The sequence below is a fragment of the Pelecanus crispus genome, chromosome Z, assembly GCF_030463565.1.
Source record: "Pelecanus crispus isolate bPelCri1 chromosome Z, bPelCri1.pri, whole genome shotgun sequence".
In the NCBI taxonomy this organism is placed as follows: domain Eukaryota; kingdom Metazoa; phylum Chordata; class Aves; order Pelecaniformes; family Pelecanidae; genus Pelecanus; species Pelecanus crispus.
Window position 1 is genome coordinate 24220076 of NC_134676.1, and position 26106 is coordinate 24246181.

The 26106-nt window shown below is 38.2% G+C and overlaps 1 protein-coding gene across 1 annotated transcript in view; it reads left to right on the forward strand.

Moving 5' to 3' along the window:
• RNF180 (ring finger protein 180) overlaps positions 1-26106 on the forward strand; it is an 89594-nt gene that overhangs the window by 12157 nt on the left and 51331 nt on the right. The gene's annotated exons all lie outside the window — the stretch shown is intronic.

Below are 26106 nucleotides of genomic sequence, written 5' to 3' on the forward strand. Positions count from 1 at the left end.
TATACTACTTTTTTTGTAAAGTTTGGCTTGCTTTTATAAATCATTCTGACTTTTTTTTTTATGCTGTCTCTTAATACTGGTTTAAGGTGGTACTGTCTAGAGTCAGGTATCCTGCAATAAAGGATTTATGACCTCTTCCTACATGTAGTTTTTCTAATTCAACCCAATCAGTTTTTTTCTGTGTAAAATCACACCTTGGTGGGTATATATAACTAGTTTCCATTGGCCTTCTTACTGTTTTGTGATGTAATAATTAATTTGAAGTGGGAAAAAATACAGTAAAATTTAATCAGTGTGATTAAAGGAAAACTAAACATTCAGCTCTTCTAAATGAGAAACCCTAATATTTCAGGATTTCCTGGTTTTTAAGTAATGGCATTTTGAGTTAACTTTACAGTTAAGAAAAGATCATGTTTTAAAAGATGTTTGCATTTATTATTTATTGTAATGCAAATATTTTTTCTTTGAGTAAAGAATTTTTTGTTGCTATTTAAAATATTAGTCTTCAGTAGGTAAATATTTTGTCTACAAATCTAACAGAAATATTACATATTCTTATCAGTTATACAACCATGGTTTCCTTTTTCAAACCATGTGAGGCAGACCAGAATTAAAGACCATAGATGGTCATGCAGTTTTTTTCTTGGGGGGGTGGGAGAAAGACCAGGCATATATCTTAAAACGAATAACACAGGTTTTGTTTGCTCTGAAATTCAGTAGAATGACTAATGATATATATGCCTTTAAAAGAAAATTCCTGATCATAAAATTCCTGCTACAAAATACTGTGGCGAGCAAGAGCAAACATAATAACTCTCATCAGAGAAGTAATAGCTACCCAAGAAATCATTCCTGCTTTGGGTAGGTATGTCATTGTGATAATCTTAGAATATTCCATAGATGAAGTGTAGTGACATGTCAAGCTCATGTAAACCTTATTTCACAGATCTTTTTTTTTTATATGATTGCTTTACATCATATAGTAGTCAAGTCTAATTTAGTATTTATGTCTTAATGAGAAATACTAAGCTTATTTAAATAGACTATGCTTAGATTAGGTATTAAATTGTTTTCATTGGTTTGCATTTAATGCCATAGCATATACAGAACCAATAGTTCATGTATGGATCTTCTGTTGGTCCTTTGTACCTAAATGATTTTCACCCTTAATAGTCTGCTGTCCTTACACAGTTCCACTCCCCTCAGGCACCAAGTGGCTTCAAGCTCTTTCCTACATACAGTCAACAGAGCCTTTAGAATATAGTACAGAACTGAAGCAGAGTCATGAATTCAGTATCAAGAGAGAGATACATAGAGGCTGTCTCTCTCAAGTAAATGTAAGAACCAGCTTGAAAATGTGATGGGTCTGGGACGTAGTATGAGACTTGTCAGTATGACGTGCATATATTCTTTTGTGTTTGGGAAGGGGTTTTTTTTGTTTGAAGGAAGACTTGAATTGCCATTGTGATATTTTGAACTTTTTCTTACTTTGTAAAATGCTTCTCTGAAACTGAGAGTAAAGAACCTTTCCAAGATCTGGATGTCTTAACATTGAATACTTGTTTTCTAATAAATCTGAAGATTCTTAGGTGTCCAGGTCCCTAAAATGGCTTTAAAAATTCCAGGCCTTATTGCCTCCGTTAAATGAACTGATGGCGCAAAAGCACAGTATGTATGAGCATTTGCACAGTCGCGTCATCTGCAGTCTCTACAGCCACTGCAATCTTTGTTAGATGTTATGTTCAAGAATAAAATGTTGTACAAATTTTCCAAATTTGTTACAGCTAAGAAAGAAAAATACACTTTCAGATGTTTTTCTTGTTAAACCATGCTTAACCAATTCCTACATTATTTTTAAGTTTCATATAGCAAATGATACACAGTTGTTAGATCTGGTATGTCGAATCAGTAAGCACACAGTTTACAAAGTACAAAAAATTAAAAAATCTGTATTTAAAATAAATCATCTGGCTTTGAATAGTAGTTTTGAGGAGAAGGTTTTTTGGTTTTGCATTGATTTCTTTAACCTTGGTGAAAGTCTGTGGTTGTGGCATGGAATATTTAAACAAGCCTGCTTCTCAGACTCTGTGTCAAGCAGCACATGTGGTGCGTGCAGCTGTGTTTCCCATCACTGTGGTTTCTTCCCAGGAAAATGTGGATCTAGAAAATCACATTCTCTGTACAGTCTGACATGTTGCAAAAGGGGATGCTCCTCTGCCCTGCGCTCCTTTTCATGGCTGCTCCTCTGTCGTGTGCCAGTCTGGGTATCCTCCCTTTTCTTGCAAATTCCATTTGACGTCCTTTTGCTTCAGTGTTCTGACATCCCTCCTTGTAAAAATACGCATTTTGTGACTGTGGTACTTACAATAGGAGGATGATCTGTGGTACTTTGTAACGGTGATTCCCAGCATACTTACTATGTGTGCTTAAGCAATCACATAGTGAAACTTTACAAAGAGAAAAAAGCATAAGCCTCTGAGTGGATGGAGCGAAAGAGTTTCAATAAATGACAATGGGAAGTATTTCATTTAAGTGCTCTTTTAAGAAGTACTTAGTGCAGCTGAACCCTGATGTGAGGTGAATCTCTTCTAAGCTTTTACTGGTAAAGGTACTGTGCATCCACTTTTATCTTTACTTAAAGCTTTTCTGGAGAGCAGTCCGAGAGAACAGACGGTTCAGACCTTGGAATTTCTTTGTAAATCCATAGGCTGCTTTTCTAAGTTTATTTTGTAATGTGATAACTTTATCTGTCAAACGTTTTTTCTGCCTTGCAGTAAGCCAGAATGTGCCCATAAACATTGCGTTGTGGCAGAATACACTCTATTATTAAGCTAAAGTGTACACACCTTGGATTGTAAACAGGAGGGATTCTGTGAGCTCTTGGCCCGCGCTTGCCCCGGAGGCCGGCACTGATGCAGGCCCTGTGGTGCCGGTGCGGGACTGAGCTAGCCTGCCAACAGCAGAGGGACCCAAGCTTCCTCTGTCTGCTCTGCAGGGGAAGGATCTTAATGCCTGTGAGCGGGATACTTGCATCTGGGGGGGTGTGTGCACGCACGCCCACGTTCGTGTTCATGGGGGATTTGTGGGTTTCTGGTATATTGATAGGGTATGATAATAACTACTTAAGTCTAGGAATTGCCAATATTAATAATGGTTCTTGTTATTGTTGCTATAGCTAAGATGAAGAAGTATTTCTGTTACAAATGCCCTTTTGTGTATATCTTGTTACATGTTTGCATTGTTTGCTAATGTCTGAAGCTTGTAATAATTTTCTGAAAGATCTCAGATAGAAATACTACTTGTGGCTCCTCCAGTTTTATTTCATTTCTCTTCACAATCATTTTACATGGAGGAGGACTATGTAGCCAGCTTCAAAACTGCAGTATCCTCTTGGAAATGATCCTGATCCATCAGAAAAAATATTATTGGCCTTTTTGCTTCATTTTGTAACTTCACACATAACCAGTTCTTTTGTATCTTTTTTAAAACATGGAAGTTTTGTTTTACAAAGGTGACTAATGGTCAGTTTCCATTAAGTGAGTTTGCTTTCATGCTCCCAGTGTTAATCTGAACTCAGGGTAAACAGGTGGGTGAGATACTGCATTGTTTATCCACACTGTCAGGTGCTGTTATCTTGCCCTGCAGCCTTGAGTTTTCAAGTACATGCTGACATTCTCTAGCAACTGACAGTCTTGTAGTGAAGGCACTAGGCTTCCAAGGTTTAACTTCTGACCTTAGTTTACTTAATCTATGCTTGTCTCTTTTTCATGTGTACATCGGTTTATAATTATTCTTCTTGCACTGGCATGTTTGTATTTAAACTGTAAATCCTTCAGGTGTCTTGTCATGCATTTATGTACTTGGATTTCAGTCACACTTTCGGTGATGATACTCGTAACAAGAATTATCCTCAGATTGCTTATGGACTCCTCAACTGGCTGTTGGAGGGCTAAAAGCATTATTTATTGTTGGTACCAAAGTAAAGCAGGAAGAGAAGGAAGTGAAGTGAAATCACAGCTGGAGGAGGCAAGCAGCAGCTACAAGGTCTCAGTTGTGACTTTGTTAGGAAATACAAGGCCCTGGAGAAGTTGCTTAAAGTAAGGGAAGAGGAAACACAGGGAAAGGGGCAGTCCTAATCCCATACCCTGAGATCCGTACCGAAAGATGGTGGTTTTAATATGAACTAATACTCAGTTGCAGTGACTGACTAGCTGTGAGTCCCCAGAATTAAGATTGAGGGATGCAATAGTGGGAGAGCATTTTGACTCTGTGCAGCACATACTGCATCCGCACCAGCTTTCTCATTCACTTCCTCAAGTGACTGTAAGAGAAATGATGATCAAATATTAAAATAAACCTTTCCAGCTTGGGAGAGGTGGAAACTCTGATTTCAGTGTTCAAAACCACTTCTGCTCTGGATAAGTTCTCAAAATAACATGACAATTTTTAAGTTCTATACTTAACCAGTTGAACTTACTTTTAAAGCACAATAAACTTGGGGATAAAGAAGACTGAGATGCTTCGGTGTTAACATGCGGTTATGGAGTTTACAGTCCCTGGCCTGATACATTTATGATTTACTTTTTCTGAAATAGTAGTATTGCACTGATGGTGCTCTATCATTAATGGTTTAAGAGCCATTGAGCAGCAAGGCTACAGGGTGTTACACTCACATCTTGTTTATAGGCAAAGAAGAAACTCGTTGTGTATATACAGCCAAGAATTTATTCTTCATATAACTGAAATCTTAAGAATGTGATGATTGTTAGTCCAGATTTAATTGTTAAAGAAAAAAGAAAGAGTAATATTGCCATTGAGACTGTCATATGCACTTACTTGTTCCTCCCTGGTTCCTGCAGTTCTGCACCTTGGGGTCTGCAGGCTGGCAGCAGATGTTGGGGTCTGGTGGTGGGCATGTTACTGTGGCTTGCCAGCATCTGGAGTCCTGTGCTGGGAGCCATATGATGTTCATGTTGATGGTTTCTTTTTTTTTTTACCCCAGAATCCACTTGAGGTCATTTGTGTGTGTTTGGTAACACACTTTTATACCTTTGCTCTTTGTTCACTGCTCTGCAGCTTCACGCTACATCCAAATTACCTGATGTGGTGCCTTTTATGTATGCAAGATACAGTTTCTTTTTTCTTTCTTTGTTACCCTTAAAACCAATTCTGTCCCGGCCCAAGTCTGCATTTCTTTAACAGACCCCTGGAAGTTCCTCATAGCTGTTGTGGTCTCCAGTGCCAACCCAGTGCCCCATCTCATGTGATCCCATGCCTGTACTCCATGTTGCATCCTGGGTCTCCATTTCTCAAGGCCTCTGCTATCTTTAGCAGGCCTGTATTTCTTTACACTACATCATTACATTAGAGTTGTAAATATCTCATTCTACATGGAGTAACTGCTGTCAGTGGTTGTACCATACAAAGATGACAAAAGTAAAACAAATTAACCACAGGCATCTGGTCAGTTAGAGAAATTGCCATCACAGCTAAACCAAGTAAAACCAAGCAGCAGGCAGGGCAAGGGAAGTTCAGAGCAAGCACGGCCAGAGCAAGCGTGGTCAGGCTCAGCCCTGAGGCCTTGCAAGTTCAGTACAAAGCTTGTGGCTGTTCTGGCAGTGGCAGTACTGCCTTACAGGGCTATGTGGTTACAAGTGAGAAGCAGTGTCTTTTGTAACTAGCTGATACAAGGAGGGAAGAAATTTCTGGCATGAGGAGCTTCTGAGACAAAGCTTGTCTATCTTTGCTTTTGCTTTGGTTGTAGCTATTGTTACTACACGGTGACTTTTGTAATTGAGAGATTAATTCTGTCACTGATTATAAACTAGATTAATAAGAAGGTATTAAGAATGATGGATTCATGCCCAAATATATGACTTACCTGTGTTAAATTGCAGCTGCGGTTTCTGTGGAAGTTGTGTCTGAGGGAAATAGCACACGAAAGGTACTTGTTTCTGAGGTGCATCTGGAGCTCCTGTTGCAAGCCTTTAGAGTTTAATTGCTTTTAGCTGCAGTATTTTCATGCTGTTATTTGTGATTACAGCTTTTGAGGGCGTTGTCTGACCTGACCTCTACTACTGTTTGATATCTCTTTTACACAATTTGGTGTTAATAATAACCAGTGGGATAAACAGCCTTGCAAATTTGCCAGGGATTTGTCAGGAAGAATCTCTGCTTGCTTTCTGTCGTGGATGATATTGTAAACTACTTAACACTTCACTCGTATGTTAGAAAGGATGGAAAATAACTCAGGGAGCTACTGGATAAATACAACATATCAGGATTGTCTCAGTGTATCTGTACATACTCTAAAATTTTTTATGATCATCTGGAAGCTAGAATGTATAGACTAGAATGTAGTGTAGCTACAAGGTCATAATATAGGCCAAAATAGCTGGCTGTGCTGTTAATATATTCTTTCATTTGAGTGAAATATATATGAATAAGCCATTTGTCTATGAGATACTTTCAGAATGTACAGATACTATAGAATAATCTCAGCATAGCAGAAGTCCATGAGCTGTTGTGCATTAAGTGCCCATCTTGCAAAAGAGGGGATCATCTGCTACTTCATGTATCAGGCCACCTTTGGTGGTTAGTATGCTAAGAAAAGGCAATGGTTTTCACTGACCTTTTTGTGCTTTTCCAGCATCCTTGGTAATGTGTAGTTTTTCTGAAGAGACACACAAAGTGTCTAAATTTAGCCACCTCTACCTGAACTAGTAATGGTGTACTGGTAGTGCTACAACCCTAAGGATCAACAGCTGGGGTAATGTGCCATGCCACGTATAAGTTCCTGATCAATCCTCGCAGACATTGTATTTTGCCGAACAGAAGCAACACAGGAAAGAAACTAAGCCCACTGAAGTGAGTTATGTATTTTATTGTTGACTGACTGCCAAAAAAAGTGGGTTTTTTTAAATAAATAACATATGGATTATTGCTGCTGTTACAAGGTTGTATTGATTGCTATTCCAAGAAAATACTGATCAACAGCCTAGAACTATAGAAATAATGTATGCTTTTTCCTTGTTAAACTCTAAGTATTAGAAACTATTATTTTAGTTTTTCTAGAAGCCCACAGAACACTCTAGAGCATAACAATTTATAAGACTTGCTGTCCCTCAGCTAAGAAAGACAATGACCCGTTCATGGAGGTAGGTTGCAATGGTGTGCAGTTAGGTGCATCCCATAATTTCAGTGTGGATTCTTATTATACAGATAGAGTGAAGAGCAGACTAAACTGCAGTTATTTAAGGTGACTTGTGGCAGATAAAAATCAAAGTTCAACAATGGTATGAACAAGAACACAAGAGTACTTTCATAATTATGAGATTTACTGTGTATTACCAGAAGGACCACATCAAATACACAGTAAGGAGAGAGTTTAAGATGAGACTTTACTTAAGAAAATAATGTATTGTTATGAAGTTTACAGAATTTTGTGCCCCAGCCCTGTAGTCCTTCACTTCCACAAATTGTTACTGACTCAGTGACTAAGAACATGTGTAAGTTTCTTATTTCGCATTGGTTTTCATGGTACTAAACTCTCTGAATACAGATAAACTGAGATAAATTAAATGCTGCTTGCATGGAGATTTAAGTAGAGTGCAGGGCTTGGTTCTTCAAATTCAAAAATATTTTTTTTTCAGGGAAAAAGAAATTTCTACATGACCCCCTGTTAAATGTTATAGTATCCAACTTCTAAGCATTTTTTTCCCTCATGTCTGCATTTGGGAGAAAATAATGCAATCTGAAAAGAATTTTTTTTCCTTTAAATTTCTTCAACTATTTTAGGTAAAACTACAGGCAGTCACTGAGAAGTCAGAAGTTACTGTACACATGAAAAAGATGTTGCACAAGCAGAACAGAACAGAATACATTTCATACAAACTTACTGTTTCTGAAGTTGGTAAGCAATCAGTGATTCTAGTAGGAAATGGAAAAATTAAAGTAGCAAATTAGTGAAATGAATTATATATAGTACTGCAAAATACTGAAGAGATGTATGGTAGCTGCATTTCAGAATTAAATGTAAGAAAAGATGGCATCTACTGTTACAGCTGAAGAAGTTGGCAGTCTTTTGGGCATACGAACATCTTTTTCACATCCAAAGTACAAGCTTATACCAATAAGTTAAATAAAACAAAAGTTTCCTGTGTTATGATCTGACACCCTTATGGCTGTAAAGCTGTGATAACATATATTTTTTAAAGATAGCTATTGCCAAGATTTTATTTGGTACAGTGCTTTTTCTGATATCATGTGCTTCCCTAATGCTTTATATCAACACCTAAATTAAGATGGTTACACATCAGAAGGGAACGGTTTCCTTTATAGATGACTTAGCTAAAACCATGCCTGTTTAACACAATTTAGAATTATGGGGGACAGAATAGATGTTTTTCTTTTTTAATTTTCTTTCAAGATATTTTCTGCTTTTTGTGAAGATGCTAGAAATCTGTCAGTTCCCATTATTAATAATAAGTCAAGTTTCTAATTAAAATTATTTCACCTTTTCATGTGAGCATTAGGAGATTTGATGTGTTGTTTCTAAAGACTGGAGATTGGAGTATGAAAAGAAAACATTTGGACATAGTGAACGTGAAGAAACATTCTGATTCAGTAATGATCTCACATTTTTTAAAATGCCATCAGTCAGAAAGAAATATATTAATCTTCATTAAGTAAGGCTTCCTCCCCATCATCTTTATAAAAGAAATCCAACAGTTTGACAAAAGGTTAATCAAATCCTAATCTTTTGTAGCTCAAAAAGTTGAAAAAATTTAAGTGATCTTATTTTCATATTTTGTGTATCTCATTTTCTTCTATATACAGTGAGGAGAGCTTACCCTACTTCTATTAATCAGTTTTGTAGAATCAACTAAATATTTGACGTTATGAACACTTATGCAAAGAAATAAATCACTTGATGCTTCTCCCAGCTTTTAATGGCATTATCTATTTCATTTATATTGTGTTCAATAGCTTTTAAAAGCCATTTTGAGTTTTGATTGTGATTTAGACTTTTTGCTAATACAGATTCTGAAGCAAATTGCAAATAATTAACTAGCAGCTTGAGAACGGAAATGCGATCTTAGCTCAGGGACACTGAGAGGAAGCAACTGGTGAAGAAAGATGATTGTCTAATTCTTCCATAAATGCAAAAATTTTAATTCATTGTTTGGTAGAAGCTGTATAGAAAATGAAGAAATGTCTAACAAAAAAATTGGGGTAAGAAAAAACAATTCCATGGACTTTTTTAAAAAGCAAAGTTAGAAGATCCAAACAGGTCTAATTTAGAATATCTCAGCTTCCATTTGCAGATTAAAATTAGTATGTCTCAGGAAGAGGAGAGCTAAAATTACAGTGCAACTCTGAAATGCATTTTACTGCAAAAACAAAACTCCAACTGTGTGCTTACTCCACTATTATTCTTGTCATATTAGTTTTCATGCAAAGCAATCCACGGGTTAAGAAAATAAGTCATAGAAAGCTGTTCAATTCTTAAGAAACAGAGCAACGAACATTCATTAGAACATGAAAAAGGGCTTGACTGCAGACATGGTGAAGGAAGAAAAGACATTAAACAGTGAAAGAAATGGTGCAGTGTGGAGTGTTACATTCAGTGGGCTTCCTGAATTGGAAAAAGTAGATGATTTTGGAGTATTCTGACTGTTTTCCAAGTGAATATAGCAGAAAGTTTGTTGTTAAAAAAAAAAAAAGGCATCTGTGATTAGAATGAAACATTACACCTGAGATTCTGCAAAAAGGTAAAAACTGGGTGCCAGTCATTCATATGGAAACAAACTTAACATTCTTCCTTTTTGTGTGTTTCCTCAATGTTTTTTACCCTCTCTGTTCATTTCAGCCACAATTTATGGTATGGTAAGTTTTATCTTCAGATAACTGCTCATATTCAGGAAATTTTAGGAAGGTAGGCAAACACAGGTGACTCTTAAGTGCTCTAATATGGGAAATGCTATACATGAACTTTGCAAAAGGAAAAAATACCAGTCATAAAAAAAAATCTGTAGAAACCAAGCCCCATGGTAGCAGACCTGCCCGTGCTGGCACATCCAGAAGCAACATGTCCTAGGTAGGACCTGTTGTTCTTCAGTCAGATTAATTTGTTTCTTCCTCAGGTCTGATGCATACCAAATATACTTAACTTACCATACCTGTAAGATCACAGAAACTTAATCTTGCATCTTGCAGAAGCAGATACTGTTAGGCATATTCTTCCATATTAGCAGCAGAGTTGGCAGATTTTCTGTGGTTTAGAGAACTACTTGTTTGTTTTATTGACAATATTGGAAAAGTAGGATTCTAGAATAGCAAAGAGAAAAATGTAGCGTTGCATATGGACAATTGTATATGGTTTTTATTATTTGCATTTTTTCCAGGTGTTAAGTGGGTTTGGTGCTCAATCTCACTTGCTACAAAACAGGCAAGATTATATGAAAAGATATGTAAAGAGATTGTTTGAAGGTTAGCAGACCTGGTAGTTCTTCTTGGCTGCATAATGACACAGCTTGTACTGTTAAGTAGTACTCCCCTTGAGGTGGGTCCAAAATCCAGGCTGAAATGAGAATGTTAATTGTGTTACAGTAAAGAAGAATAGTGATTTTGGTATACTAGCAAGCTGAATTTTGGTTTTATGCATTAGAAGAAATGCTGAACAGAAAGATGTTTCTTCTGGATGATCAAATCTCTTCTACAGGGAACTACTAAACTGAAAAGCAGAACACCATTTTTAGAGTTGCTGTGGCAATATGTTGTTGTTTCACTCTGCAGTACAGCACAACAGACCAATCTGGTTTCTAAAAGTAAGCTGTTCTAGGAGGATATAAATAATGCATTAGAATTACTGCTAGGTGAATCTTTCTAGATTGAAATCTGTTAATCTATGGAATATATCCATGTTTAGAATGGTATTAACCACTGTGTGGATGTCTGTCTTTTTTATTTCTTTGTTCTAAAAGTATCCCAGTTGGCTTTAGCTTAAGTATAAATGTATAATAGCACACTGAAACTTTTTTAAACAAATGTGTGAGCAGCACTGAATTTGAGAGACATATGCTGAATAGTACAATATCTGGACCACCACACTGGGGACAGAATGTGATGAGGATCTCCTGGGATTAACTTGATCCACTGTTAATAAAATATAATCTCACTTTTTAATGGAGAGCCATGGTAGGAGGTGGTTGCTCAGCCAGACTGCTGAGAGGGTCTGCCAGTTGTTACCTGCACATTCTTTAGATTGAACTTCTGTAAAAACTGTCCTGGGCAATAGCAGTGGAAGATCTTATTGAATTTTACCTCTATCAGCGTGTTATATGGATTCTCTGTTTCACTTCATCTATGCCACTGTTTCATCGCCTTCAGCTACAAAGATACATTTTTGTCTTGCTTCTAACACAGATTTTGTTCAGCATTTTGAACCTCAACAAATCCAGTGATCTGATTAGGTGAGATTCAGAATACCTCTTTATCTGTCCTAAGTTTCTCTACCTAATCTTCTCCCTGTGCCCTTGGCAGCTATTTGTCTCTTTTTGCCCTTCCATGCACTACACAGGGTATCATATCAAAAGGCTTTGGACCACTGCAGTTGCTTTTTTGAAGTCTCATGTGCATTTTCTCATCATCTTATCTTCAATTTCTTATTTGTACTTTAAGACAAATTTTTTTCCTACTTGTCTTCCATCAGTCTTCTGTCATTTTTCAAATACGGGTGTGCATGTTTTATGGGAACAGACTTGCTGTATTTGGTAGACAGCCGGCTGAACGTGAGCCAGCAGTGTGCCCAGGTGGCCAAGAAGGCCAACAGCATCCTGGCTTGTATCAGGAATGGCGTGGCCAGCAGGAGCAGGGAGGTGATTGTCCCCCTGTACTCGGCGCTGGTGAGGCCGCACCTGGAATACTATGTCCAGTTTTGGGCCCCTCACTATAAGAAAGACATTGAGGTGCTGGAGCGTGTTCAGAGAAGGGCAACAAAGCTGGTGAAGGGTCTGGAGCACAGGCCTTATGAGGAGCAGCTGAGGGAACTGGGACTGTTTAGTCTGGAGAAGAGGAGGCTGAGGGGAGACCTTATTGCTCTCTACAACTACCTGAAAAGAGGTTGTGGTGAGGTGAGTGTTGGTCTCTTCTCCCACGTAGTTAGTGATAGGACGAGAGGAACTGGGCTTAAGCTGCACCAGGGGAGGTTTAGACTGGAAATTAGGAAAACTTTCTTCATGGAAAGGGTAGTCAAGCATTGGAACAGGCTGCCCAGAGAGGTGGTGGAGTCACCATCCCTGGAAGCGTTCAAAAAACGGGTAGACGTGGCACTTTGGGACACGGTTTAGTCTAGTCTACCCTTGATTGGTTTAGTGGTGGACTTGGTAATGTTAGGTTAATGGTTGGACTGGATGATCTTAAAGGTCTTTTCCAGCCTAAACAATTCTATGATTCTATGATTCTATTTTTGCATGCAGTATGCTTTTTATCGTCATTTATTGCAAGTAGAGTTCAATTGTTCAAGTAATTCTTCATGAAAAGCAGTCAGAAAGTGGGATTTGGGGCATAGTGGAAGAAAACAGTTCTTACACCTCAAAATGGATACTGTAAAAAATGCTTGTCAGTATTTTCCTAGCCATATAGATGATGTACAAATGTGCACTAAAATGGTACATTTTAGTGCCATAGGTATTGAAAAGTCTGCAGCAAGACCCCTCAACTAGTAAACTGTGACCCAAATGTAGCTCACATGTCACCTTCTGCACTCCTTTGTGCTCCAGATACTAGTTTGTAAGGGGTTCTTTGTGTGTGGAGAGGGAAGAGATCTGGCACAGACAGAGCTAGCTGGAAATTTGCTGACAAACTGTGTATCTTGAGTCCAAGGCGGAGACTGCTTAGCCTAAGAAAATAGAGGAAATACAGGTTTTTTTCTTCAGCTGTCTCTTGTCATGCATGCTCCTTCTGTCTTGGATAGGACTGCAGCTAGAGGTGGAAGAAGAACAAAAGGTAGTGGAGCTGGAGTGCAAATGCGTATACCTTCCCTGCTTCTACTGTGCTTTGTTTTGAAGCTGGACTGTGAAGAAGAAAGGAGAGTGGGGTGAAGTGGAGCCGGCTCTCTGGAGGCTATGACTTCTTACATACACACGAAGTGAAGTCTAAGTAGAAAACAGAGACAAAGAGTGTTGTCTGTCAGCTTGCACTTATATTTGGATGTTGAAGAAGGAGGCCAGGAACTTGTGGGAGGATGTGGAACACATAGAATGGAGAGTGTCTTTCATTCATTTGGCTCTATGTTTCTACTGTTAAGAAAGAGGTAAGTTAAGACATATTAGTAAAAAGCAAATTGTGGCCATTTCCGTGGTTTATCCAAGAACATCCTCTCTATTTTCCTATGATCTTAGGAATTTTTCTAAGGAAACCCCCTTAGTTTAGTGTAGAGCAATAATGTTGAACTTCTTTGTGTTTATGAAATTGTTGTGTTTAGTGTCAAATTTATTCAGAAAAACCCAGTGCTTTGTCAAAGACTTGTTTTAACAAAAATTTATGCTGAAGTGCAAACTTCTTATCAATGCCAACAGCTCACCTTTCCTGATTTAGAGTCTGTTGGTACAAGATGTATTATCTATGGGACATTCTTCTGGAAGCTCACTAGGACTTCAAGGTGCTTGCTGCTTTACAGGATGGTCCTTTTGGCAAGCTTACTAAGCAAGCTAGATTTTTGGCACAAGACAGAGCAAAAGGTATGATTCTTGTACTATCCTGAATCTTGTTCCCTTCTGCAGGGTTCCTGCTAGGGACTTTAGGCTGTCTGCAGAACACCGGCCTGTCAGAATTGTGGATCGGCACAGTGGATTTGTGACTGAAGCAGATTTTTTCAGGAATTGTGTTTTGCTTTTGCCAGGCATGAGGAGCAAGGAAGGTATATGACTCACCATGTCAGTGATATGTTATTGCAACCATAGTTTTATGAATGACTTTCTGGGCAATTTGCACAGTTCTTTGTTCAAAATACCAACACGGTCAGAACCACATGGCAGTGCCAAAATACGCCAGTATCTAATTATCTTTTTAATTTAAATGATAGTGTGAGTAGGCAACATAGGCAGTGGTTTCATGTTACAGTGGGTGAAAAGGAATCCCCATACAATTCTGGCCACAACTGTCTACTTCTTTTCTCATCTGACTCCACAGTGCCCCGGTTCAGAGAAGGGAAAAAAGGCAAAAACTAAATAATTCTTTATTGGTTTTTCTGCCGCATCAGCTTATGCTGGGTTCAGTAGGTTGCTGCAGCCAGCATAAGAGTATAGTTGGAACTGTGTGGTTGGAGGTAAAGAAATGTTAGCTGATAGATCACCTGAGCTATAACATGAAAGGATGGCTTTATACTTATTATTTTTGGTAACTATTCATTGTTTCATATTCTAACAGTCCTGCTAGAAAATGTGTCGATGTTAGAGTTTTGGTCATTTGCAGTCATACTGTTTCCTATCAGCAAATCATCTTCACTTGATGCATGTTTCCTATGATGCCGATAACAATGTAATTACTCTCAGTGGAAATGTATGAGACGTTATCCAGAACTGATTTGCTGCAAATGGTGCATAATCACAGTGTATTGATACCCTGACTCTATAAGGTGAATATAAAAACTGATCCATCTTTTATCTTCATAAATTTTTAAGATGGAGTTTTGTATCTGCTTTGGAGCTTTTGTAGCCTTACATATTTAATGTATTTAATAATCCATACTTAAATCATAAATTACTCTAACCTAGCATGTCCACTGATACATTGCTTTGCAGTAGTCAGGGAGTTTGTGTTTTGGCTTTATAGCATTTTTGTACTGCTGTAGAAATTGCTGGGTTTAGGGGGTTTTTTTGAGAAGGACTACTTTTTCAGCAGCAGAATCTGAAACATTATTCAAAAAATTAAGAGCTCTGAAAGTAAATGTTCTCCTGTGTGATATAAGAAATCTTAAAATATTTGGAGGGGCTGGGATGGGGAGGACCAGTACTGTGGAAAGAAGCATGTATTGATTCTTATTTAATTAAGATCAGCTTCAGTAGCTATGCATACCATTTATGTGGGCAAATTTGTAAGAGATATTAATAGAAATATTTATTTGTTTAATTCTGAATGGGCAAATCTGAGACCAGCTGTCTGTTCCACTTCTGTAATGAAAAGTAATTGACAGCGATCATTTTACAGAGCATTTCTTAGGCACTAAGAACAGCCTGCCCACCTAGTTATGTACCACCCTCTTTCCACAAGGCACGGAGCATATTCTTGGGTTAAAAAATGGGCATGGTAACAAACAGCAAAAGTACACTGCAAACTATGGATCTGGTGATTCCAGTGTTTCCTAAGAAACTAATGTATCTAAATCTGTGGAGTACATTTTAATTTCCACCCAGTAATGCAAGAACAACATACAGAAGCATCCTACCTAGTAATTGTGACTGGGTGACCTGCATGCTGATAACATTGGATAACCAAAGTTTGAAGGTGTACCCTGAGGTTGGATGTAGTCCTCAGTTAGTTCAAGGAAAGGCAGATTTTCACTCTTGTCTTTGGCTCCTTACTTTTGTGCTAAATGTAGCCTAAGTGGACATGGCAGTATATCATAAACATAGTTACAATTAACTACTCTCTACAAGTATTTTTAAAACTAATCTGAAATTACAGAAGTTACTATATTTTTATCATTTGATAGCAGAAAAAAATGTCCAGCCATGTTTTAGAGAACTTCAGTCAGTGGCATTTTAATTTTATCTGTGTAGAAAATTTTTAATGCCATGTCAGAATTTCTGAAAATGAAAAATATTCTCTGAAAAAGAGAATGTGCTCTGGGAATACTATCATAGCTTTAGCTATTGCACTGCCTCATTAATAACAACTATATTGTATAGTAGCATGCTGTACACCTGTATATCATGCAATGTCAGTGTTTTTCCTTCTGGTGTTGTTTTCTTAGTAATAAAAGATTTCTAAAACATGGTCCACTGCAGTAAGTGCATTGATAAATCAGCAAAAGGTATGCAGCAAATTTACTTCAGTGCTGCAGAGCTGCCATAGAATATTGCTCTAGCAATAATGCCAAATTATAATGGTGCCAAATATGCAGATACCAACAGTTACATAACTGAAAGTAAAAGGTTTGTCAGTATATTAAGGCGAATTCTTGTGCTTGATTCATCCTCTCCGTAAGGAGGACTTGGTTTAGCTTAGCTTCATCATATGGCATTAGACATTCCTTCCAAAGCCTATAAAAATTATTTCATATTCTTTTTTCCAGTAGTGTTGTTTCAGAAAACACTGCTTTATGTCTAAACAATAGCCATCATCACAGATGACTTGTAGCCCACAAATTATGTTACTTCTTGAGGTACATAAGCTTGCTTATGCTAGACACAAATTGGAAGAAAGGACATCTCATTCTAGAAGGACAGAAATGAAGTTAAATGTAGAAGTGTACAGTGTGCAGTCACACTGAATCCACAGTGATGGTGTGTAAGAGCATAAGAACTGTAAGAGCTGCCCATAAAAACTGCTATACCATTTGTTTTAAATATTGCTAAATTCCTACTAAACTGTTTGTTTTGTAAGCAACATTTTGGTTAGTAAGTAGCTTTTCTGTAGAAGTGATTTGTAGCATTTTCAGTGAAAGCTTTAGCAGGTAGAGTATCCTAGCATCTTCATTTGTTTCAGAGAATGTCAGAAGTGTTAGATGCTTTTCAGCGCATATAAACTCAATAATCCCTGCCTCAAGGGCATGCAGTTTACTTTCAGTAATGATTCAGTGGAAGAGAACAGCCAGCTAGATGGGTGAAGATCAGCTGAAGTAAAGAATAAAAATTGGAGAAATAAAATTAAATGGCCAACACCTTTTGTATGAAGAAGCACATGACCAACTGAATATGGTTAACAAAATTAGAAATAGATAGTGTATTCTTTACTCACTGTGGCTGAAATAGGTACTATGGAGACTAATGGTTAGACAGTTCGGGGAGGTTACAATGGGAGAAGAAGTTTTTAGAGACTTGTGGGAGAAAAAAGGCATGCTATGGTGAGGCTAGAAACACTGACAGACCAGGGGCTGTAAGATAAGATAGATTAGGTATGCTAATCCAAATTTGAATTTGATCTGATGCAAAACTAAGCATGTCACATTTTCCAGGCAGAGGTTTTTCTCTGAGAAAAAAAACCTACTGAGCAGAGCATAGGTACTTCATCTGGAGCACTAGGAATCCTGGCGTATTTCAAGGGATAGAAATGATGAAAAAACTAAGTAAAATGGATCTTCCAGTCCTGCTGAAAAGGCACTTGGACTGCACATATAATCATTCTGGATCTGGCCCGGCTAGTGCTGAAGTTGTGTCCCATCAGTCTGTCTCAGGGAGCAAGCTGAGTTCTGCAGGTGTTCCTTTGCTGGCATCATGGGATGATGGGCGTGAATGCACCCAGGGCTACATACAAGTTGATTCCATGGTGTGCACCTCCAAGAAAGAGCATGATGCAGTACCATCTGAGGGCTTCTGTATGAATCAACCTGAATCCGGGCAGGGTCACTCAGGTCTCTTCACCATACATTCCTGCTTCTGGGTTCATCATGCAGAAGTATTTGAGCTAACATTGCACAGAAGTGTCCCTGATGTGCTAAATTTATTTCTTAACACCGTATGAAAGTGGCTAGACTGCTCATTTATCTAACTAGCGCTGAAACCTTAAGATCAGCTTTCGTGTGATTCTGGATCTGTCCTGTGGGACCTGATAGGTATAAATGACTGTGCAAAGAGCCAGTTGTCTTTGCATTGATGACAGTTAATCACAACCCGAACAGACGTCCCAGAAACAGATAGTTGCCCATGCAGAATGCAAGATTAGTCTGTATCAGAATGGCAGCAGACAGTGGCTAGTGATTTTTCACAAGATATTTCCAGTGTTACAGTGTTACAAAAGGTTAAATTTCAAGAAGCCATATGTTTTCTTTGCAGGGCATTTGGGGTATTCTTGATTTCTTACATGACCATCTTACCCAATTGCAAGAATTTTCTTTTATGTATAAATATGTATGTATATCTGTAAGTATATGCCTGGTGCAAACCACAAATCATCTCTGATATGAAAGATCATAATCTTATGAAGCATTTTTCTCAGCTGGGTTAAAAGCTGCTGCGTTGATTGTGGTATTATGGAGCAGTCTGAATTATTAATTTAGTTTCATTTGGCAGGTAAAATAGTTTTTAATTGATTATGTTATAAAAGATTATATATGCTTTCACAGAGCTGTTATCTGCATTTTAAAGATATTAATGAATATTTCATGTTGAGTATGCATAAATTAGTATGCTCGAAAACAAAGCATAATCCGAAACTAAAAATACATACTTGACAAAAGGACAGTTCTGTGAAAACAGTCTTTTATAAGAATCAGAAGTACTTAAGAGTCTGTAGTTCAGGTAATAAACTTCAAGTTTTAAGACATGAGTTGTTTGCTCGCTAAGTGTTGCAAATTGCTTTGGAATAAGTAGTTTTGTTTGAAGCTTTAGCTAATTGGCAAATAACCTTTGTCAAAGTGGGTAAAACAGATTCACACTTTCCAGTAGCTGTCTAGAAATGCAGTTTCTCTTAGTAACATACATTTGTCTTGCTGTACTGAAAATTGAGGTTAAAACAGGTATGCTCAAATCTGGGAGAGTAGAGGTAATTATTGTGTTCTCTGAAGACTTTTCCTGGATTTTTGACTGGAATATCTTGATGCCTTGTAAAAATTGTTCCAATTTTTAACTGAAATAAGTTAGATTATAGTTGTTTTAAGAAGCATGTTAGCCTTTGGATTCTGAAAAAATTTCCAGCTCTATTACAAGGAACTGTATTAGATTGCCATATGGCAATTACTATGTGTACAGCTACACATTTTGTGAAATCAATAGTTGAGGGTTTTTTTCCATAACAAAATTGAGGATCTTGACCTATAATCTCATTTGATACCAGAGCTAAATGGTGATAACTGTTCTGTAAATGAGTATAAGGAGAAAAATGAGACAACAGCATCAGTTTCAAGTTAGTGTGTGTACCTTTTAAACTTCTGGAAGATTGTCCTTTTGAAATACAGACCTAGAAAAGTGTATCATTCAGACTGTCGGATTATGTGCTTTTCTTGTAAACACAGAAAATCAAATACTCTTTTTGTGAAAAATAAGAGCAAAATCATATTCTGAAGAAACCTTTTATCAAAAGCAGTGTCTTAGGTCCTTTCTTTTCAAAGTATCATTCCTACCATGGCAGAGGTAGGAAAGCCTTATTTTTTATACATTGGATTTGAATTTTTCTTTGTACTGTGCTTAGGCACTTAGAAAGTGCCCAAGCACTGGAAGTCTACCACACCTAGAGATGAGGTAGACAGAATGTTTTGGCATTAATTTCTCAGATTCTGGGCTGATGGGTCATCTTTGCACTCTCAGGAGTAACCTAATGACTAGATTTGGTGCCAGGAAGAAATTTTTCACACAGGTTGAACTGGTGAAATCAGGTATATAGTACAGACCTTTGGACAAATTCATAGTTCCGTTCCCAATGTTATCTGTCACTGTTTTCATTCATCTTAGTTTGCTAGGATGTCATTTTTGTTTTTGCCTTTCAGTACAAATCTAAAACTTGTTCCATGATGTTGAAATGCGGTTTAGGATCTGTGGCTGTGGAGAAGGCAGTCTGTGGATCTCCCGTCTTTTTACTCATAATTTTAGAATACTGGGCTCAGTGATCCAGAGGGTGTTTCGGTCCTATTTGGTATAATTCTAAGACCTTTCAGACACTGCAGATCATATTTCCACCCTGCACTAGTTTGAATAGATCTAGGTCAGGCACTTAGACATACTGAGTACATTTGTGATTGCTGGAAGAGGGCCAAGGAGTCATCCTCTGGTCTGAAGCCTGGTGGCCCTGGTCGTGTCACTCTGCTTAGAGCTCACTCCCCCCAGAGCATACTAGTTGTGTCCATCCTGCAAATCACTTCACTCTGGTTCAGAGCCTGAGATGGTGCCCTGCAGTCTGAAGATGTAATCAGGTCTTGGATGTCTCCTTTGTCGGGTCAAAGTGGCTATATATGCTACAGCGTACCAGCATGGTGGTTTTTACAGCATGAAACTGTGAGTAGGTATTGCATGTCTAAGAATATGGCCTGAGCATATGAGATGGTACTTGGGATGCAAAACCTGAAGCTGTGTCAAGGAAAATGTGTCATTATCCCCTTTCCCATATACCACAGTTCCTCCTGCAAAAATTTTTTTTTTTTTTTTTGTTAACTATTCTTGATTACTATCTATTCCCCTACCTGTAAGCTAATTCTGGCATAATTAATACATGTATTCAGAATGCAGTGTTTCTAAGCACTTCTCATGTGTAAGATACGATATCATTTCATAGAATCATAGAATGGTTTGGGTTGGAAGGTACCTTAAAGATCATCTAGTTCCAACACCCCTGCCATGGGCAGGGACACCTTCCACTAGATCAGGTTGCTCAAAGCCTCATCTAGCCTGGCCTTGAACACTTCCAGGGAGGGGGCATCCACAGCTTCTCTGGGCAACCTGTTCCAGTGTCTCCTCACCTTCACAGTAAAAAATTTCTCCTAATACCTAATGTAAATCTACCTGCTTTCCATTTAACACCGTTACCCCTCATCCTATCACTACACTCCCTGATAGAGTCCTGCCCCATCTTTCCGGCAAGCCCCCTTTAAGTACTGGAAGGCTGCAATAAAGTCTCCCCAGAGCCTTCTCTTCTCCAGGCTGAACAACCCCAACTCTTTCAGGCTGTCCTCATAGGAGAGGTGCCCCAGCCCCCGATCATCTTCGTGGCCCTCCTCTGGACCCTCTTGAGCAGGTCCATGTCTTTCTTACGCTGGGGGCCGCAGAGCTGGACGCAGTGCTTCAGGTGGGGTCTCAAGAGAGTGGAGTAGAGGGGCAGAATCACCCCGCTCAACCTGCTGGCCACGCTTCTTTCGATGCAGCCCATGACACGGTTGGCTTTCTGGGCTGTGAGCACACATTGCAGGCTCATGTCCAGCTTTTCGTCCACCAGTACCCCCAAGTCCTTCTCTGCAGGGCTGCTCTCAATCCACTTATCACCCCAATATTTTTCCTTATCACTATTTAAAAGAGAAAGTAAAAGCTGTGTGCACAAGCAAAGCAAAAAGAGGAATTTATTCACGCCTTGCTTTCAGGAGGCAAATGTCCAGCTGCTTCCCGGGAAGGAGAGCCTCAGCATGTGTAATGGTTGCTTGCACAGAGAAATGTCATAACTGCAAATGTCCCACCTTCCTCCTCATCTCCCTGAGGATTTATTGCTGAGTGTGACATCCTGTGGTATGGGTCAGCTGTCTTGGCTATATCCACTCCCAACCTGAAGCTCACCCCCAGTCTACTTGCAGTGGCAGTGAGAAAGGAAGCATTGACACTCTGCAAGCACTGTTCAGCAACAGCCAAAACAGTGGTGTGTTATCAGCACTGTTTCAGCCACAAATACAAATCACAACCGCATACAGACTGCTATGAAGAAATTTTCTTGTTTTTCTCATTGGTAGTTGTTTTTTGACACACATTCGTGCTTTCCTCTGCATTTTCTTCCTGGCAGCATCTCCAGTTCCCAGCTGAGTCTGATTCATTGCCATTTCTTACCCTGTGTATCCACTAAGTGATCTTAAGTGATCTGTGGTTGACTAAAGTTGACAGTGATGGACTTCAGAGCTAAGACCGCACTCAAGCTTAAGAAGGGCAGAGTTTGCATCACTGAGTTTTTCTTTCAGGTTGTCTCCACCAGTTAAAATTTATTACTTTTGAAGGTTTATCTGCAAAATGAGGGCTAAGAATTTCTTTTTAGTAACAAAATGTTGGGTGCTAGAGGATTTGAATTTGTTATGTGCACTCTAAGTATTTGTGCTGATCGTACCCTTCACAAAGGCTTTATGTCAGATCTTCTGCTTGAGGGCTTTAGCTTGTATCCTTTCAGACCCAAAATAAAGTCCTAGCCTCCCATTGAATGCACTGTGAAAGCCATAAAATGAAAAGTATGTAGCCTAACAAGTTTTATTCTTTTTAAGATAGGCAGGTCTTTGAAGAATATAAAAGTGATGTTTGTTGCTCCAAACATGCCCTGCTTTTGCCTGAAGAACCAACATCTAAAAATAATACATCTAAAAATGATCACAGTTTATCAGCTACAAACTTATATTAAGGAGGGAACCAACCCAGCACAATCAAACTAAATGGCATTGGTTGACTTTGTATGCTTCACTGTATTGGGTTTTTTGTCTTTGCCTGTTATGTTTCCTCATTAGAAAAGACTTTTTCCATTCTGCTAAACTAGGACATAGGATGCTGCCCACATTAGGGAAGTCAAAGTTAGTAGATAACATCGGAAAGTTTCCAAGACCTCACTTGAGAGTCCTGAATTATGCGGGATGCTCTTGTGCGAGATCTTTCCTCTGCTGAAGTCTAGTAAGAGTATTTTGATAGTTTCTCCTTTTTTTCCCCTACTATTTTACTAGATGCAAAGTAGGAAGTAGTGTCCTTTCTTAGTGTCAGGAGAGATAATTAAAAATAAAACCATCTTTAAGTAACATGTTAATAGTAGTGGGCAGTATTAGAAATCTATTGAATTTTTCAAAAAGGAGATATGTATTCTGATATCAAACTAGAATACAGTGCTTTGCCACGAAAATAATTTGCAGTTCACATTGCATCATTTAGAGCAATGAGTCTGAAATAACGCTTTCTGATGTTCCTTTTTTCCTTGTGTATATTTTGAACTGTTCTTCACATGAAAACATTGTTAGCTGTGTGTTCCAGTTTTGTTTATATTTCTAATAATTTCCAAACTCTTTTGTACCTTCTTAGTGTCAGGCTTGCAAGGACTTTCAGGCTGTCAGCAGTGAAATTTTTGAGATGCCTTGTCTGCTGCTGATTAATTGTTTTGTATGTTCACTACCATAGTCAGATCTGAGTATTCATTTTGTCATACGTCTAAGTTGGGTCAAATGCGTGAAGTATAGGGCAGTGTATTCACTTCTGTAAATCCAGGTATCTTGAGACTTTTAATGAAAGTATATGGTGGTTTTGCTGCATGAGCAGTTAAGCTTTTTAGATAAGGTGTACCAGTGCTAAGATAAATCAAAACTTTGAGATCCATTTTAGATATGAGAAGATGATCATGTTTAAGGTGTTTTTTTTCTGGACTACTTTTTGAAAAATTTTAACCCTTAAACATTTAAGAATCTTGCCTGCATCTAAGGATCACAAATAATATTTTATGATAATGTTGCTTTAGTTGAAAGATAAATAACTGCTAAGACTTACTCTGTGCCTCCATTTATGTCATAAAATTAGTAGGTGCAACCTGTAAATTTATAAATATAATTTTTTTGTGTAGTAGTTCTAAATGAATGCATGCTATACTGCTGTAATAAACTTCTACTAGCCTGCTTAGTCTTCTTATCTAATGCCACAGAACAAAATCCTAGACCTGTCCAGGTGACTTTAATGTGACATTGGTTTCACCCTACTGTTTACCAAAGTGCCAAAAGTACTGTGGCTTTAAAATGCATTGTTATAATTACAGAAGATTTTCTGCATTTTATAAATTTATGCTTGCTGTTTGGTGGAGTTAAATCACTTTGTTTCCTGTAGTGTCATCCTATGTTGTATTTCAGTTTTTCAATAAAAGACATTAATTCTGTCCTGTTAACTTATTTCCTTCATATCCTCTTGGGTCTTGAAAGATGGCGCTCAGCAAGCTTTTGGAATTAGTGAAGAATCCCAATGGATATTGTCTCTACTTCTTAACTATGAAAATGTTTGTATGTAACATGGCTTTGAAGTGGATTCTTCCTATAAGACATAGTCCAAGCATCTGAATATGATTTTTTGATTGACCCTAGAAAGAACTGTTTGACTGAAGTAGTATAGTCCCAGTGAATTCAATAACAAAAAAAACCCCCACAGCGTGAAGCTTATTCCATTGTTCCAAGTACACTTCTTTTTTAACTTAGTCTTTATTTGGCTGATGGTTCTGTTTGACTAGTGAATTCTCCAGATACTGGCTAATTGGTTAATTGAATATCAGAATTATTGGTTTTAATTCTCTGTCTCCATGTGCTTAATGTTGCAGCCAGAAGGATAAGCATTGTTTTCAAATTCTATTTATTATTATTTTGTACCATCTGTATTTTCTTGGAGTGCTAAAATTATGTTTGAGCATTTCCTTCTTATTCTTTTTTTAGCAGTTTCAGATATCCAGACACTACAGCTGTGCTTGACAATTTGTTGCTTTCTTTATTCTTAATTAGAAAATTGTGTTCCCTGTATGTTCTAGTTGACCGTAATTTTCTGTAACTCTTAGGGAGGTCACTAAGCGAAATGGGATCCCCTGAACACCCTTGTAAAGAACCTTCGAGAAGACTGATCTAACCAATCTGAATGATAGCTTCAGCAAAAGCTGATGAAGATTTCTATGGCGATTTAATTAGCTATAGAGATTGTCACTATTTTAGGACTGAATTTGTCCATTGAGGTTTTTCTAACCCTTTAATAGGAAATCTTTTCTTATTCACTGTCATTTACCAAAGTATTTTGTTATTTTTGTAAGGAAGCTTTATCATTTTAATTAGTTGTACATGTAAGCAAAATGGGAAGGAAGAAAGTTAGTTGGAGCTCAATTTGGAGATGAACATAGATTAAATGTATTCACCACAGAAAATTACCTAGAAGTTGGAATTCTTCAATTATAACAGAATGTGTTGGAGTAGCTTCAGTTTCTGGAGATGATGTGATTAAAATACTGTAATAAATAGTGTAATCACTTCACTAGGTTAGAAGCACATTTTCTTCTTACAAGGACATTATTTTATCAAAAGAATAATTTGTAGGTGAAAATGAGAACACAAAGAGCATTTTTGTACAGAACCCTTCATTAATGAAATATATTGCTGTTTTATATTTTGCTAATAATGGAAAGATAAATTCCAGGTTAGTGTGTAGTATGAATGTAAAAGTTACAAGAAAGATAAGATACACCTGAATGAAAGAACACTCATGGTAGCAAATCATAACTTACCGCTAGGCACATGTTAACCCCAGCCAGCAACTAAGTACCACAGAGCTGCTCACTCACGCCCCCATGGTGGGATGGGGGAGAGAATCAGAAGAGTAAGAGTGAGAAAACTCAGGGGTTGAGATAAAGACAGTTCAATAAGTAAAGCAAAAGCCACGCACACAAGCAAAACAAAAAAGGAATTAATTCACTACCTCCCATGGGCAGGCAGGTGTTCAGCCATCTCCAGGAAAGCAGGGCTCCATCATGTGTAATGGTTACTTGGGAATATAAATGCCATCACTCCAGACACCCTGCCTTCCTTCTTCTTCCCCCAGCTTTTATATTGCTGAGCATGATGTCATAGGTATGGAATATTGCTTTGATCAGTTGGGGTCAGCTGTTCCAGCTGTGTGCCCTTCTGACTCCTTGTGCACACCCAGCCTACTCGCTGGCATGGTGGTGTGAGAAGCAGAAAAGGTCTTGACTCTGTGTAAGGACTGCTGAGCAATAATGAAAACATCTCTGTATCATCAACACTGTTTTCAGCCCAAATCCAAAACATAGCCCCATACTAGCTACTATGAAGAAAATTAACTCTACCCCAGCCAAATACAGCACATTCTCCACCCGTTATTCCATAGCATTTACGTCATGCTCAGGTCTCACACTATCCAATACATCCTCATTAACCACCACCCCCCTTCCCATCCTTTGATAGAATACACAGATATCATTCCCTTAGCCTATGGACCGCCCCTGTGAAATGTCTTTAGAATGTCCGCAGGTGTCCACAGAATGTCGATTGAGTTCATTTAGTCCGTGACTTTGGCCTCCCTCTCTTAATGGTGGTCACTCAGGACAGGAGAAGTGGTGTGTTGCATGGAGTTACTGGGCACGAAAGCCAGCTCAGGTCAGGTCACTGCACTTGCACTGCTCCTTGTAAGGCTCGTCCTCTATTGGTTCAGGTGGTTACTGCTATAGTAATTCCTATAACATGCAACTAAAATCATGGGT